This window comes from Vidua chalybeata, chromosome Z (assembly GCF_026979565.1).
Source record: "Vidua chalybeata isolate OUT-0048 chromosome Z, bVidCha1 merged haplotype, whole genome shotgun sequence".
Classification (NCBI taxonomy): Eukaryota; Metazoa; Chordata; class Aves; order Passeriformes; family Viduidae; genus Vidua; species Vidua chalybeata.
The window spans coordinates 61961346-61979406 of record NC_071570.1 but is presented as its reverse complement, the minus strand read 5'-3'; the positions used below and the strand labels follow the sequence as shown (position 1 = coordinate 61979406).

Below are 18061 nucleotides of genomic sequence, written 5' to 3'. Positions count from 1 at the left end.
TACCACGAGCACATCAATGAGCTTGCTGATTCAATCAAGGAGGTATCAGGGCAGGAGCAATTTGGAGTAATAGGCATGAAATATGGAATCTTAACACAACAGTTCATTGTGAGCTTTCTCTGCATATCCCCCTCCCTCCAAACTTTTTCTCACAGTTTAGCACCCTCAAGTGATACATCACCTTTGCGACATTCTAGATGTTGCACTCAAAACCTCAGAAATACAGTGCAAATCTTGATCTTTCACATCCCATAAAAAAGATACAGTATTTACTACTGATCAAAGTAGCTGTGGTGTTTAACTGCTTAAATATTATATTATTTACAATCTTCCAAACTATATTAAATATCCCAAGTTAAATCAGTGCCAGTGCTTATTAAATATCAGGTTTTGATGTATGTGGAGTCAACAACTGAACAGCAGACACATCAAAATCTGAGCAATAATGACCTCAGAGCTATGTATATTTATCTTGTGCTGGATTTCCTGGCATGCTGAAGCCTAGGGGGAAAAAATGCTGAACAAGTCCAGCTCTGAGGTTAATACTTAAACTAAATCATTGGCTTTAAAAAGCATTTAAATCTATGACTTTAAGTTGGAGAGCATTTCACAACTTTACTGTCTTAAGAATGGGGAATGCTAGTAAGTTCTAGGTAGCTGCTACAAGTAAACTGGAAGATGCTTCTCTGCAAGAATTCTTATCCATATATTCATAGAGGCACCGGCAAGCAGCTGCTGCATTTGGGAAATATATTTTTAAGAAAAACATAGCAATAAGCAGGTGAGAAAAAGGACAATTCACCCATCAACTGGATGACTTTATGATTGCAGTCTTGCTGTCCTGCATCTTGGTAGTCCCACAGTTAGCTAGGATAGACACTGCATAAAGGAATAAGAGCTGTTTCTGGTGATAGGCACTTTGTAAACCAGTTGGTAAACTGGAATGTGGATGTAGAAAGGGCTTTGTTAGGGAAAGTGCCTGTCAGCTAGAAGCTGGAACACTTCTGTCTCTCTTCTAAGTTTGTTTTTAAATTTAATATTGAATATATACTGTGAAATGTGCACATGTACCGTGAAGGTGTGAGTGCTCATAGGAAGCGCAGCAATGCTTCTTAAAGTGGGCAGCTCTTTCAGGGTGAGCGATGCAGTCCACTAAGTCATGCGCCTGCAGTAAGGCAACAAAAAAAAAAAAAAAAAAAAAGGAAAGATCAGTCTTCTTCCCACAGTCAGACATATGAATGAGGAAGTGCTCTTTCTTCCCCTTTTCTTTTTCATACCCCCACATCAGTTTCATGGCTTTGCAGTTCAAGATTCAGGCCATGGTGTTGGCAAAACCCAGCAAAAGTCCATGAAAAACACCACAGTGATGTTTCTCCCTACCTGAACTGTCAATTGTTTTTACTCTCTCTGAGGATGTTGGGTTGTGTGAAGTTTATTTCCCTTTTCTGAATTCTGCACCTTACCTGTGGCTGACAAAGAAAATCACAGAATCACAGAATAATGAGGTTGGAAGAGATCTCTAAGATCATCAAGTCCAACCTATGCCCTAACACCTCAACTAGACTATAGCACCAAGTGCCATGTCCAGTCTTTTTTTAAACACATCCAGAGATGGTGATTCTACCACCTTTCTGGGAAGACAATTCCAGTACTTTATTATTCTTTTGGTGAATTTTTTTTTCCTAATATCCAACCTGTACCTCCCCTGATGTAGCTTGAGACTGTGTCCTCTTGTCCTATCAGCTGCTGCCTGGTGGAAGAGACCGACCCCCACCTGTCTACAACCTCCCTTCAGGAAGTTGTAGAGAGCAATAAGGTCACCTCTAAGCCTCCTGTTCTCCAGGCTAAACAACCCCAGCTCCTTCAAACGTTCCTCATAGGGCTTGTGTTCCAAGCCCCTCACCAGCCTCATTGCCCTCCTCTGGACACGCTCAGGCATCTCAATGTCCTTCCTAAACTGAGGGGCCCAGACCTGGACACAGCACTCAAGATGTGGTCTTACCAGCGCCGAGTACAGGGGAAGAAAGACCTCCCTGCTCCTGCTGGCCACACTATTCCTAATGCAGGCCAGGATGCCACTGGCCTTCTTGGCCACCAAAATAAGCACTTCCATCAAAGGGCTGTGCTGAGCTGTTGACTCAGCTGAGAATCACTATGATAAATCCTTGATACCTCTGCAAAACAGTCCAATCTATGATTGTCTTTTTCTTTCTGTTATAGGATACATATTTCATGGATAAGATGAGAGGGGCGTGAAGTATATTAATTTTCTACTCATCAGCACACATTGCCAAGCAACTCAGAGTTTGGTGTCTCTATTATGCAGCTGATGAATACCTCCATATTTAGTTCTCTTAGACTGAAACAGTTGCATGGCTTTACTTTCCATTGTTAAATAAGAAAGAAGTTTGGAGGATGTTGAATTGCACTGTAGAGCATCATCTTGTCCCTGTGCATCAACTACTGAAAGCATGTGCCTTGAGCAGGGTGGTAATCCTGATTCCAAGCTCAGATACACTGCGTGTTTCTGGTCTCAAGGGCCAATGAGAACCTGAAAGGAAGGTGGGCTACTTCATCCTCCAATCTGGCTCTTCACCAATAAAAGAGAAGAGCAGATTTCTAAATGGTCGATTAGATCTGAAACAGATCATCATCTTTGCCAATTTGTGAGTTAAGGAAATATTTTGTTCAGTCTACTAGGGGCACAGAAGAGGTGTATCTGCAGCAGACTGGGTGTCAATATGTGTAATCAAGGACAAAGCTATTTATTTGTCAGATGGGCTGCAGGAGGGATGAATAAATAAATCTGCTACTTTAGAGCTGCTTTTTCCTTTCCTGTCTCCTTCAGCTGCCTCAGGGATCTGCACAGCAATTGCTTGGCCCTGCAGACTGCAGCTCACAGAACCCTTCTGGATCCTGGAGCCTCCATCTGTTTGGGAGACCCAAGCTCTGCCCTGAGCCTTGCAGGATATGGGTGATCTTGCCCTGCCCACCTGCATCACCCAACAAATATTGCCCTCTCACTTACATAAGCAGAACAGTTTCTGCACAAAAAAGATGTGCAGAGCATTCCTCTAACGCCTTTGGTAGGTGAGCTCATGCTGGGTGACCAGAACAACTGTTGGCTGAGGTCAGCCAGCCAGGAAAACAATAATGTCTCCAGTCTCCAGGGGCTGTAACTCTAACATCAGGATTAAGGCTGCTGCACTTTACTCAGGACATTACATCTCTTGCAGCTGACCTCAATCAGCAGCCATGTAGACCACCTGGGGGAGAGGGAGTGGAAGGGGTACAAAAGGTTTTATTAAACCCAAAAGAGCAAAAGGAAGACAGCCTTGAACCTTCCAACAAAAGAAGGAAAGTTCTTGTAGGGCAAAAAGCCAGGTGATATTCTTTTAAACAGCTTTTTTCGCACCTTTGTACTTCAGCTGCTAAAACCCGTCTCATATCTGCAGCTGCATGGGGGAGATCCTCCAACCTAACTCCCCTGACTTAAAAAAAAAGATAGTATTATTCTTGTAGCTGCTAATAGAGAGCAGAAGGAGAGAAAGAGAGAGAAGGAGAGAGACAGTTTTTTTGAACTAAACAGTGCAGGACATAGGAGGAGTTAACTTGAGCTCTCTCTTGCTCATATGCACTCATATTTCCCTGAGTCTGGCAAGACCACCATTGTGAGAGGGTTCAGCAATGAGTAGGTGGTATGCATTAGTAGCAGGATGTATTATGTATTAGTAGTGGTGCTGTTTGGCCATGGGTGAGGGTACTTGTGTCTCTGAGCAATACCAGGAATGGCAAATGTGAAAAAAATTGATGCTTTCTCAGTGGGGATGTTTTTCTGGTCTGGCTAAGCTGTGCAATGGAGGAGATTTGAGTAAACAGGCATTTAGTATCAACTTTTGAGTTCTTCAAATCTCTCTTCAGCTGTGAGTAACATCACTTGATATTTCTAAGGGGCTTCATGAAATGATCTTGTCTCAAACCCTTGGACAGGTTTGACTCCTGATTAGGCACAAATAGATCATTAAAATGTTTTCAAATCTTAGTGACTCGTTTTTTTGAGAAAAGATGGCATATGATAGGTGAGTCTGCTGTTGATACTGTTATTGATAGTAACTGACAGTACAAAGTTCACTAAAATTTATATTACAGCCATGCCTGGTGCTACTTATTCTTCAGAGGAGAAGTATGATTTAAACTTGTTTTACAAAAGGAAGTTAAGGCAAAGAAGTCTGGATTCATCTTAGCTAATTTTAGGCATGTAAGAAAGGCATTTAATTAGAACTGCCATTATTCTCTTTTCCCAGCAAATCAATGGAGAAAGAAACACACATATCAAAGGACAAATAAACCTGTATTTAAAACCTGAATTGTCTCCCAGATGTCTCTTTCTCACTATTCATGAGCAAGAGAACCTAAAGCAATTATGATTTTAATTAGATGCCTCTGATTTGTAGCCCTCAAATTTGGCTGGGTTAAATTGGACAAAGAAACTAAATGTCCAATGAACATGAGTCAAAGCATGTGGTTGGAAGCCAGTTTCAGTTCATCGCTTGATTTCAAATAATATTAATTTATATCCTTTCAAAGCCTGTTGCTGAATTACATAGAGTACACTCATAGGAGCCTCAGGAAATATTTAGTTAAACTAACACTGAAGTAATTTTTAATATTTTTTAAAGGCTCTTATCTTTATTATAGACTTCAGAAACTTCAGTCTGGAGGAACTATGAATTTTCTAATGGTGACAGGCATCAATAAAAAAACAGAAAGAAAATCAGTCAAACAACTGTAAGAATAATTGTACTGTAAACTAATGATTAAAAAATTAATGATTAGGACTAATGTCTATTGGGTTTTTACCTTGCTCATTTTTAGTAGGATAAAAAAATAAAGACCCTGCATTTAAAATTATAGTATTGATGTAATTAACAACACTGAACTGGTCAGAAAAATCCTTCATAGAAAGAGAAGATCTTGCAGAGATATCTTGCATCGTAACACCCGATAACAAAATATTTTTTTTTTTCTTGTGAAAGCTGCTGGATCAGCAGAAACAGGGTGTACCTGTAATTGTCTGATGCCTGGACCCCGCAAAAAGATGTTTGAAACCTTGAAACTAGTGTAATACCTTTTCCAGAGTCTGATAAAACTGCCTATTTTCCTTACCTCTTAATGCAACCTGCTATAAGAAGACAAGATTGCAATGTTCAATGAGTTTTTTCTTTGAAAATGGAGTTGAACTGGTTGAATTTAGCATGGCCAGCTAACTACATTAGCTGGGAAAGACTTAATAGCAAATGGAAAAGGGAATCAAAAACTCCCATGTGATACCCTCCCCTTGACATGGCCTTATTTTGTCATGCAGAAGAGCTAGAGGGACCCAAAAAAGCATTTGGAGAATCTTTGTGGATGATGCATTGAAAATGGTAGGTGTAAAGGGGTCACTAAAGGGCTTCTTCACAAACTCCATATGAGATATAATCACATGGAACTGTGGAAAAGAGAGAACATGAGTTGGGAGAGCTTTGATAAAGTTTCAAAAGCCATGAGTGGCATTCTGAGGCTGACTACAAGCTAATTATTCACGATCTCTTCTAATGTGGAAAAGTAGACATCAAAAAAGTAAAAGTCAGATCAGAAGTTATGGCTGTAAAAAAGCTTATTTTTACCAGAGAACATAAGGGAATCTGTAATTATAGGTGGGCTGAGTTACACTGAGTAATTTCATAGAAGAGGAATCTATTGAGGATTGTGAAGAATTTACACAACATTTGCATTAAAAACTCATTCAAAATTGGGAATTCTCTGAGTTGAAAATAAGTGAAGACTAGGAGAGTACTAAAATAACTAACACATAAACTTTCTCTCTTCTTTCTCAGCCCTGGACATCTCTTCTGGCCTTTAAATTGACAATGATAAGACCCAATATGGTCATGAAACTTCTGCTACTATTACAGCAGAATCTTTTTCTTATGGGGATGTTGATAATGAGTGAGAAGTCCTTTAGAAGGTTGTGGCTACTCACATGAGCATTTATTTAATAACAAAGTTTAGGGTTTTGAGAGCATGTGTCAAAATATATTGAGTAGTACTTAGTACTTTTTTTCTGTCTTTTCAAACAATTCTTAGGAAGAGATTATCTTAAAACAGCACACATGGAATCTACATAGGCCACAACAGAATCAATTAAAAACAGTTACTCTGTAACTATTCCTCTTAAAGTAAAGTAAAACAGGTCCTCTGAATTTTATATTCCACTATTCTCAGATCAGATATTTGTGAATTATTTTATCATTTGTAAAAGATTTTTCAGCGCTAATTAAAAAATTTCAGGAAAGACTATTCCTTATTTTACCAGTTCTGCCTTACAGAAAGCACTATGAATGCCATACAGAAACTGAAATCAGAGTATTCATTTTCCCAAAAAAAGTTTTGACACCTTGCAACCTTGTAGGGGCACAACCTTGCAAGTCCCTTGTAGGAGCAGCACAATTTCCTTAATTGTTCACTAATCCAGTTTTGACACATAGTATTGCACAAAATATTAAAAAGATAGATGAAGTAATGTGCATTTACTAATTTTCTAAGCCTTCAGATGAATGCATTTTTCCCTTATGTGTACAGAAGTCCAAAAGTCAGCAAAGCTATCTGTGTACAAAATCTTTCTCAATGGCTGGTATAAAACTGTGGAACCAAATCCTACAAAATTAGTGTAAGGATCTTTGCAAATGTCACCAGCCTATACTTCCTGGGCATCATGCATTGCATCATCTTGATTTTTCCAAGATAAATGTTACAATGTGTATTAAAGAATAACAGCAATTCAAAGTATATGAAAACTAAAACCTACTCAGAATGCTTATTCTAGAAGGCAGATGGGAAGAAAAGAGATTACTGATACCACTTAAATTGTTTTTTTTTTTTTTTTTCAGCCCAGGCTGAAGGTGCTGAGATGTCCTACAGCTGTGAATAGAAAAAAATCTGAAGAAAATAGAAAGGTAACAAATAGACATATATTCAAAATATGGGAAAGTTTTGTAAAATGAGATCTGGCAGGAACAACAAGATTTTGGCATAGTGGTTTCTGATTTTTTGTAATCATTATTATTCTCTTACACATGTCTGGATACATGTGTGTGTAGCAGAGTCAAACACTTACATACAACAGTCATTACAAGATGATGATATTTTTTCACTTTTGCCACAATTCACAAATTATAGCAAAATATATAATAATATATTACAAATTCACAAATTACATTATAACTAAACTGTGTATACAAAAAGTAAGTACCTTTTCCAGTTAAGTTAGCGTGGGTTTTGGCTTTGTGCTTGCTTAAAACCAAGCTTCCTAGCCAAATCTGTGCTTACCTTTGTGTGTTATAATTGTTGAAAAAGAAAAAATGTAGATTACAGATGATTCCTAACCAATATGTTGCAGTCTTCAGTCCTTTAATCTTGTGACACAGCTGAAGGTTAGGTTAACCCATGTGATTCTCAACAAAACAAATGGTGGTGAAGGAAAAAGCTAAGGAAATTCTTGTGATAAACCTTGTTTAATTCTATTTTGGAGAAAACAAACATCTCTCTCAGTTGGATGGTGATGTAAAACTGCAAAAGCTTATACTTAAATTATATTATACTTAATGACATTATACTTAAATGATACAGTGCTGTATCATTTTTGCTTAATAAAATTAATTCACATGCAGGGTAGTGAACATAAGGAAAGTTATGGAAAACATTTCTCACCCAAGGACAGAGTACCGGCTGTGCTAAGACTTATGGGAGCAATCAAAGGTGGCCAAGACTCTGCTGTGGGCCCTTATTAAGTTAGACTGTGATCTAGCACCTTCAACTTATTAAGCTGTCGGGAGTTTCAGTGATTAAAACCAAAGAAAGGTCACTCACAGACCTTCAGCATTTCCCTGGACTGGTATTTTCTTTTAGGCCTTGGACCCTAATGAAGGCACTTCACTTGATAATGTGGATTTTTTAAAATTGGTCTTTTGAGCTGGATTTCTCCATAGCTTGAGAAAATCTTCAATAGATTTTGCTTCCTCAGAACTCTGCATACAGTTATCAAAAATCCCAACCAATAGCAAGAGATGAGGCCTTATAAGATGGCTTTGCATATCATCACTGCAGAGATCAAAGGAACAGGTTAATGAGGATCTGGAGTAGTTTAATTATGTCCTCAGTAAGAAGTGGGGGTTAGTGGCTGTAGGTGGGACCATTATAAATAAGCTTTCAAAGCTCTGATAGATGGAGTCTAATGTTTGTAAAAGGTATGATAAAACTAGTATTTCTTATGGATTTAAGGTTACCAAAATCAACCCTCTAGTCCTAAAAAGTCATGCAGCAGGAACAGACATAATGTGTTCCAAGTACAAGTGGTATCAATGCTATTTTCTCAGCCCTTTTCAGGGGTGGGGTAAACATTGTTTCATCTGCAGGATCATCTATATCACTGCTTACAAAGCCCTAATTTTAATACTACTGTGGAGTGTGGTTTAACTTGACCTTTTTATGTCTAGATATCTGATGTGGTTAAAAAGTTACAGCTCTCTTCATTATCTGTATTTTTTTTCTGTTTAATGCTTCCTGTATTGTTATAATGGCATATTTAGGGTGAACTAAGTACTTCTGCAATAACATATATCTTGTTGTAATGATACATTCTGGAAACCTGGCACATGGTGCCTTTATATTACAATATTACTGTATTAAATTCAGTCTGGCTGGTCTCGTATTATACAAGATAAAGAAGGAAGCTTTATACTCCTTACAATCTAAAAAACAAAAAACACTACCCCATTACAAAGCAGAATGTGATTATGCTTCTATGTTAAGATTCATCCACCTTTAGTATACTCTTTCATTTCCTTTTTAAAATTTGTTGAGTATTAAGTGTTCCAAGATCATTGAAATGACAATTATAGTAATTTTTAATATGTTTTTTTATACAGATATATTGGTATTCGTTATTTTTGGCTGGATATATATAAAACTGAAAGAAATTTACATGATCAGTTTTACCACTAAGGATGAAAAAATTAGAAGTATTTAATCCTATTTTTTAAAATTAAAATGCGTGCTTCCAACATCTCTAGATGATTCTGTTCTCATGTTGTAATTCTTTTTACTCATTGCATTACCCCTCCCCTCCAGCCCAGGGGTTGATTCCACAGATCACATGTTCCACTCAAGTTCATATAGCAATCCTGCCTAAGTGGAGCTGTGAGGGAAGAAGGAAGTTGGGAGTAGCAGTTGTGTTTGTTGTGGAATGCCACATCAGGTGGATGCTTCTGCTGAAACAATTTTGGGGGTGACACCTGCCACATTGAGGTAATGACAGAAAGAGCAAGAGTGTTACTGTTTTTACATATCTCCTTTTTATCTCATGAGACAGTACTCCAAGGAAGGAAGATTTACAGTTGCTGCAACTCTGTTTGGGGCTGATATATAATCTTTAATATCCAGTTGCATTTTCTTATTTTTATTCCACTGTTTACTGACTTCAGACAAATAATTCTGTGTTTTAATGCTGTTTTAGTTTTAAATTATAATGCATGTCTCTATATAAACTAGTGTATCCTGCAGTGCACACTGTGAATTAGAAGAATAAAAGCCTCCACAAAGCTGGTGAGAAAAACGTGCCATTTTGTCCAGTGTTTGGCCAAAAATTTTCTGACTTTTTCTGGAACTACAGGGTACTCTGTCATATTTGGCTAATTACCCAAAGGTTTACATTAAAGAACATGGCTACTGAAATGTGGATAGCTTCCTGTATCTTGGTTCATACCACTCTCTATCAGTCTGATAGATTTGAATGATCCTTTCAGGGCTGCTTGGCTTGACAAAAGCAATGCATTATAAAAGAATGGACAAATAAATACCTATAATAATTTAATTTTATAATAATTTTAGGCTATGCCTAAAAGTTCAATAGTTTTTCAAAACTGACTATGCTGTTCATTGAATATTTTTTATTTTTTTTTTAGGAATACTCTGGGTCTACTTATTATAAGATTTATTTTCAGGCAGATAAATGGTAATCAAAAATCTTCCTACTTTTAAAGCTGTGAGCTTCTTGTGCAAATTAATCTTCCTTTAAAAAAACCAAAGACAACAACCCCTCCCACTACTATACCTGAAGATCGGAAGATTCTGAAACAAACGGATAGACATAAGAAAGTCAACATAAAGTTTTACATTCCATTTCAGTAATCTTTCTGACTTTTTAATATGACAGGAACCTATTATTAGCAATTCTTACTTGCCAGGAAATCCTACCAAGATCTTTTGCGATAGGTAAATGAAGTTGAAATGAAATATCATAGCAAATGGGTTGAAAAGCAACTGAAGAAAGATATCACTGAAATATATAATAAAGAAAAAAGGAGCAAACATCTCCCAGAATGACAAGCCTCTTCTCCTATAATTGTGCAGGACTTGGAGAGAACAGACTAAAGGGTAAACAGAGAAAGGACAAGAGATCTCTGCATATGTGCATCTAGGGAAAATGCTTGCTTTGCGCTGGCTGATCTGAAGCAGTCTTTTTTTTTCAGAGGCTATCACTTCACTGGTGTTTTAGCATGGGATTGCAAATATGGTGGCCTACAGAAAACATTCCTTTTTGTCAACATGTTGCAAAATATAATGTTAATTGGGGTTTGCTTTCTGAAGCAGGTTGTCTGCAGTGTACAAAGCCTCTTGGAAGAGGATGACCAAATTCAAAAAAGGTGGTAACCTACACCTACTTTTCCATCTCATTATAAAGGAATGCCAAGATATCCAACAAACATATAATGAAACTATTTATAATTTTTTTTTTTTTTTGGGAATGCAGCAAAAAAAGTATGTTTCTAATATTGAGTTCTTTTCTAACTGGATACCTTCCTTGAGACCCAAACATTTCAAGTGTTAGAGGAAATATTAAAATAGGTATTCTTTTAGCTTTTAGCTTTGAGACAAGATCAAGCAGCCTTATCTCAAAGAAGAGTTTGTAATACAAGTTTATGAGGGAGTTAGAGTAGATAACACTCATAATTGAATATAACTCAACTTCTAGCTGTGAATACATACAGGATATTTCCTTTATAGGGACAGCTGTCCACTGAATTCCTTGGCCAATCAATTCTGTTAACCACCATCCATGGTGGCATTTAAGGCAGCTATTTTCCTTTTCTTCTAAAACTTATGTTTAATGAGGTGTTTAGTAGCCATATGAAAGACTTGTGACACAAGCTACAAATTGCTGTTACTGTTGGGCTGGGATGAGGGCTTTGTGTATTTATTGCATTTTATGTTATAAGAGATGCCTTAATAACTTGAGTTTGTCTTCCAATACTCTACATAACCAAAGAATGGGAAAATAATATGGGGTGCCGCAGATAGAAAAACGTTCTTCTAATACACTGAAAATTGCTGACTTCCTTTAAAATAGTATTATTTTTAAAGAGAAACCACCATAAATTACCAGCTGTTGACAGACATATTTCCTATTTCCTGCACTGTCTATGTAGGAAATTTGCTTTAGCACTAGGAAATAATTTCTGAGCAGTTTATAAACTTGTCTAATTTATGGTTAAACATATCTGATTTCTCTCAGCACTTTGATTAAAACCTCTGTCAGGTAGGTTAAATGTCTAAGAGTTTTCAGAAATCTCCACTGACCTGTGGGGACAAAGCTTTTCACTGATATGTCAATAGGCCTTCACAATTAATAATATGATCATTTTATTTCAGACAAAACATTTTAGGTCTTCCTCAAACAGTTTTTGTGAAAGTTTTTTTCACCATTACTATTTGCAGCCACAGGAATATGGTTTTATATATGGAAAGATTATTTTCAAGTGGGCAGCTTCAAGGAGTTCAATGCAAATTGAAACTTTCTTTACTCAGGTGTTGCTTTTGAGATAGATCAAATTGTCTGTTCCTTTTAAAGGCTGATGGATGTTCACCACTTCTAACACAAGGCAGAGCTCTCATATGTGTTCATTGTATGAAGTTAATTTTTGCCATACCAGGTCTGCACATGAGAGCTTTGGGAGTTTTGGAAGACTGTGGGGCTCTGTTTTGAAGGGGATGAGAATTTTGCAAACTTCTGTCCTTTCTCCAGAGCCATTATATTTTCTACACCCACTGCTGGCAGGTTGCTCTAAGATGTGAAATTTGGAATTTGCATTTGAAAGCATGTGTGTCCACAGTACTGATTAAGGTTTTGGGGTCTAAAATGTTGCTTTATGCAAAGACTCCCATATGACACAAATTCTGTGTTGAGCTTTATAGCATAACTGCCACTAAGCTTTAACAGGAATTTTCTGCAATGTGTGCACAAGGATCCAAGACCCTATTCTGGTCAAGAGCCTACAGGTAGTTCACGTGGAAGGACTGCAGAGATGCTGCTTGTCATGATCAAAGTTGGGTGGCTGATATCCAGATGAACATTCAAGTTACTCAAGGAAATGTTATGCTTAGGTTAACATAAAGAAGAAATAAAACACTTCATTTCCAGTTTTGCACTTCCTAAAAGCATTTGCTGGCATGAGGTGCAGGTAGAGGCTGCTTTTGTTAGTGCTGAATTTTATGGTTAATTTAGAGTGAGAAAAGTGCAGCATTTCCTGTGCATTTCCAGTTAACATCAAGGGAATTCCAACTAGCCCAGTTAGATATTGCATTTATCACCATGGCAAATAGCTTGTATTAAAAAAACCTTTTTTAAAAAAGATGCAATTTCTCTTGGACAGAGAGCTGATCTACCTTTTATTTTTGCTTAACTCTGTTTAGTATGCAGGATTGCCACAATGCCATGGTGGCTTTTAACCCCAGTAGAGGGTTGACAAAAAAGTTGACTGTAGGCTTTGAGGGAGCACAGAGCTCTAATGGCAATTTGAATGTGAAATGTGGTCTCTGGAAGAACCCCTTAGAGTCATGCTTGGAGCACTTCAACTAAAGAGACATTTTGCTGTATCTTGAGGTTCCCTTAGTTGAAGGTGTAGGAAGCACATAACAGAATCCGAGGAGCTGAGCAATGTTTGTGCATATTTGTCTGCACTCTGCATCTTAAGAGAAGACTTTTGAGAAGTCAGATCCATACTACAATCATGTCCTGTGCGGCTGCTGTGTTGTTTCAGTCTGTTGCAATAGTGAATTGAAGCCTCACAACAGCAGGCATAATAAGTGATGCTGAGCCCATGGTATTCTATCACCTTTAACAGCTTATATCTATCTAAACCCCACTGTCTTCTAGAATTATACAGAAACCTTTCTACAGACCTACTACAGGCCTCAGCTCGAAAATGCAGAAGCAGGAGGCTTTTCAATGCCATAGGGTCTATGATGTCCTTCTTCAGGCTAAACTAGTCCCCTTTTTTCTTAAAACTTTAGCATAAAGCATTCAGAAACTGAAAACCAGAGTATTTTCTAGCAGGAGGGTATTTTATTCTAATTTTAGCCTCTTGTGTCTGGCCATTGTCATGTTTTCACACTTTTTTTCACACACTTGGATCTCCTCCATTATGATTCTCTGTTCAGAGAGGGGAGAAGCACTAGAACCTCATTGTGGTGGTGGGTGTGCAGGCTACGTACTTTACTGTAACATTTTAAATTTGAATTGTAATGGCTAGACTTTTAAGTTTGGAGCATCTTCCATGGCAAAGCTGGTGACACTGTGAAAATGGGTGTGAACGGGAGTGAGCTATCAATTCTGCAACACAGCTTTCTCCTTACCACTGATGCTTTGGATGTCACAGAAACGGTCTTTAAGCAAAGCAGCCATGGGCAGAAAAAACAAAGCATTGCAGACAGCACAGAAGAAAACAGGGAAGCTTGAGAAAATGTGACAGGTCTAAAAATTCATGGACATTGGAGGGGATTCAAGGCTGCTGCTTTCATCACCTTTATGGCAGAGCAATAGGAGGAAATCATAATGGGCTTTTCCCACTTATTTTAGACTAAACTTGACTGGAGAAAAATTCTAGATGAAAATTTTGGTCCTCCCAACACACAGTTGAATTTTGAGACTTGGGCAGCTAAAAGCTGCCCAAAAAAAAGGGTTTCTTCCTGTAGTAGTCATCTGGTTTTGCTCAGCAGAAAGCTGAAAAATGTTGCAACAAAAGAGAAAGTTTTGCTGTTTTAGAGAGGGGAAACTGAGGCAGAAGTTTGTGCAGCGGCTTGTAAAATGATGCAATGATTAGCAAAGCAAAAGAAGGAGCAATACTGCATTAATTTTCTATCTTTGCCAAATCCATACAATAATCTTTTACTCTTATTTTTCATTGCTCAAATAATCAAAGTTTGCACTGCCCTCATTGGCCTGCTAGAGGGTTGACACTTTGACATTGAGAACTTTAGAGCTTTAATTTCCTTTTAGAACCATAAGGTTAAGTATAAAAGAAGAAGGTGAAAAAAAAGAAAGATATCTTCCTGGCTAAAATATTCTGTTGTGTCAAGGGTGGCAAAAGCAAACTTAGCTTTTATAATTAAAATACTGTCATGTCCAGTTTCTCTTCCTACCTCTGTCTAAATTCTGAAGTGTTTTAAAGTAGCAGAGAGCTGTGCTGCAATACAATCTGCAGAATATCAGTACTATTTTCAAACATGTGCTAATGTTTTTTCACACACATAAAAGTGACCTAACCCTAACAGCAAACCAGATTGTTTCAAAAATAACATTAACTTTGACAACTCCTATAATTATTTGGTTTTATGTTAAACTCAAGTATACCGACTCTTCCTGAGACTTGAAAAGAGCACCCTCTTACCCTCTTCCCAACTGATATGATTAAGTGTTTTTTACTACAGCCAGCCACCAATAGGAAAAATTTGGGTTTTGAGCCATACCCCCAAACCCCCTATATTCCTATGAATTAACACCTAGAGAATGCTTTTGATGGATACAAATCCTTTTTTTATGATAGCATCATTTAGAAGGCTTTACTTCTTTTACTGTGGCTTATTAAAGGCAGATATATGAGCCCTCTTTCACCCTGGTCAACATTACTGGCAAATTCCAATTGATTTTACTCAGACACAGGATTTGGCCTTTCATTGTCAAAGATTTCTTTTGAGAGCTGACATTTACATGGAATCCCTCTTCGTTGTAAAGTGATTAATTACAAATTACAGTGATTATCTCTAAACAGTATAGACATCTTTCAAAAATGGACTTTAAAAAAAATGTCAATTTATTATACTTGAAAATTATTAACATTCATGGGAAATAAGTAGGACAAACCTGGAAAGCTGGAGAACTACTACCTGGTATCAGTTATCGAATTAACTGATACTAACCAAAACCAAACTACATTCCATTTGATTAATTAATGACAGGGAAACCATACAAAAATTTAAACTGTGCTTTGAAATGACAAATATTTATCTTTTGACATTCCTCACTACAAGAAGGAAATAGAATTTATTGAAGTTCAGCAATTGTATAAAATTGTTCTACAGCTAGAACACAGAAATGATTTAATAAGTTCTATGAAAAGTCAATTTGCATGACATCACCACCTAGCCTATAACTAGTGGTAATGGATTGTTGGCTTGATTTTATACCACTTGACATCAGATTACAATACAATGAATAAATGTTAACCTATAATCCCTTTAGTAAAAGCTGGCATTGTTTGTCTTCTCTTACAGAGACCACATTGATTTTCTTTTATTGGATGCTCAAGTGCTGTGCCTCAGATTGATTACTTTGAATTAAATGTGCAGAGAACATTTTTATTATTCTAAACCTGTAGTCTTAACATTAAAGGGATGCCCCACCCCCTGCTACACTGCTAAAAGTGTGCTCTACCATTTAATTTGGATTTCTTTCATTTTCTAATTTCTTTCCAGGGCTGCTGAGATGCTGACCCCTGCTCTGCCCCTATGCCCCTTGACCCTGACACATCTGACCAGTGATGACTCTGAGGGTGGCAAATTAATAGCAGCATTGCTTGTTAATTGCATAAGAGAAAAGCCAAAAATTTATCACCTCAGTCATGGCCATTGCTTCCCTTTGACCCCCTTCTCCCACAAGGCTTTAGCTGATGGTCACATCTGTGGTTTTTCTGTATCCTACATATTTGCTGTATAATTATTCAGCATCAAACCTTATTAATCAAATCGATGCTGTGTTTTAAATGGAAATTGCTGGATTAATACTAGCATTCATTTCATCCTGAAAATCTTGATGGCTTTAGCACACAAAATACAAGCAGAATATGAAAGAAGGGATGTAGAGACCTGATTGAATTAGGAGAGGCATGCTGCACATTAAATTACATATGCCAGCAGGGGTCCTTGCTTTTATAGTAAAATACTTCTATTGAGTGTATACATATAAACCTCCTGTGATTTCTTCATACTAATCAGTGCTCTTGCATCAAATAAGGTTATAATGGCCATTTATATTTCTAAATATGTATTTTTTAATGTGATCCAGTATTTGATAAGTGTTTTATTTAACTTTAACTATTTCTTCAAACAAAATATTAACAAAACAGCAATTGAGTTGTTGCATTTCTTACTGGTTGAAGATATTGGTTAAGGAGATATTTTGTCCTTTTCTCTACCTATTATATTCAGTTTTGCAGGAATAAGGAATATCAGTTTAAAAAAAAAAAAACAAGTAAGTCATGAGGAGCTTTTTTGTCAATATGTAAACATTCTAAACACCCTAAGCAAGTTGCAACTTACCCACTTGAGTAATTTCTCACCTCTTTTCACATTTTGTGTAAGTTTTCAGTTTCCTGCCACTGAACCCATTGTGTAAAGGGCAGGGGTAGGAAGTTAAAAAGTGATAAACTGTAATGTTAAGAAAGAACACAGACAGACCACTGATATTATAAACAGATTTGATGAGCAGCTTGTGGTACTTTGGACACGACTTGCATGCTTGTGAAAACTCTTTGTAGACAAGCATTCTCATTGAAATCTGTACTTGGTGAGTAAGGCTTTTCCGTGGCTTGCAGGGTGGCAGACCTTTCTGATTGTTTGATAGCAGAAAGTGGAGAGGAAAAAGAAGTAATGTCATGTGCAAACTTTTAAAATCAAGCTCAGAAGACTCGGAAAGGAGAATGGGAGAATGGGAAAACAAGCCTCAGTAGATTTTCTCCCCTGCAAATAATGAAGTATGCCAAATAATTTTGGAAATTATTGACTGCCATTATTGTTTTGAGATCTGAACACCAAGTTTTGCACACTTATCTCTGGGTAATATATTTTTAAATGTGGACCTCCCTGCCACATTCTATGTCCTGCCATGTGTTCATGCAATTAAATAAAACCCAACCCCAAAAGCAAAGGAGAACGATGCATTTTTTGTGTTAATGAAATGCTGCTTATGTTGTTTTCACTTGACTATATCATGAGTTTTCCCCTACCAACAGGCATTCTTCAGAAAAGCAAAGTTTTCTCAAAACAAAAATTGGAACACAATCACAGTTCAGAGGAGGTAACTAGAGCAGGCCTCTTTCTCTTCTAATTCAGCTTGAGCTCTGCTGTATATCAGCATCACAGCACAGTGCAAAAGCACAAATGACATGCTCTCTGAACGGGAGCCATCAGCAAAGATTTCTGTATGTCCCTGTTTTCAATGTAGCATGAAGATATTTATACTTAAAATCCTCATAAAATGCATTCTATAACTAATAAAATTATGTGCTATCATGCAAATCCAGTCTTAATACAAGATTGAAATTACTCAAAAGATGTTTACACCAATGTAGTAATGGAACTGCATTTGGCAATCATAAAAACAAGTTACTATGGTTTATTTTATGACATAAATTATTTCATTTTAATATCTCTCCTGTCAAATTAGATGAATTTACTTACCAAACTTTATACATAGTACATGATTAGTTATAAAAGCAGATTAGTTGTAAAATAAGTCAGCTTAACATCCAGACATAGGATTTTAATAACAACTTGATATACAAAGACTGTCAGGTGCTGTCTGCTAGTGAGAAATAAATAATACCCTAGATCTTTCACTATAATTACCATCATTCACTGTATACACAGGATCTGCAGTAAGGTTCAGGCTGACATAGAGTCAGTG

At 37.0% G+C, this 18061-nt stretch overlaps 1 long non-coding RNA gene across 1 annotated transcript in view; it reads right to left on the bottom strand.

The window, feature by feature from the left end:
• Window positions 1-793: 793 nt before the first annotated feature.
• Window positions 794-18061, bottom strand: part of LOC128782014 (uncharacterized) — a 42503-nt gene continuing 25235 nt past the window's right edge. Inside the window, exon 4 of the long non-coding RNA XR_008428615.1 lies at window positions 794-1165. This is a non-coding gene — a long non-coding RNA (uncharacterized LOC128782014). The remainder of the gene's footprint in view (window positions 1166-18061) is intronic.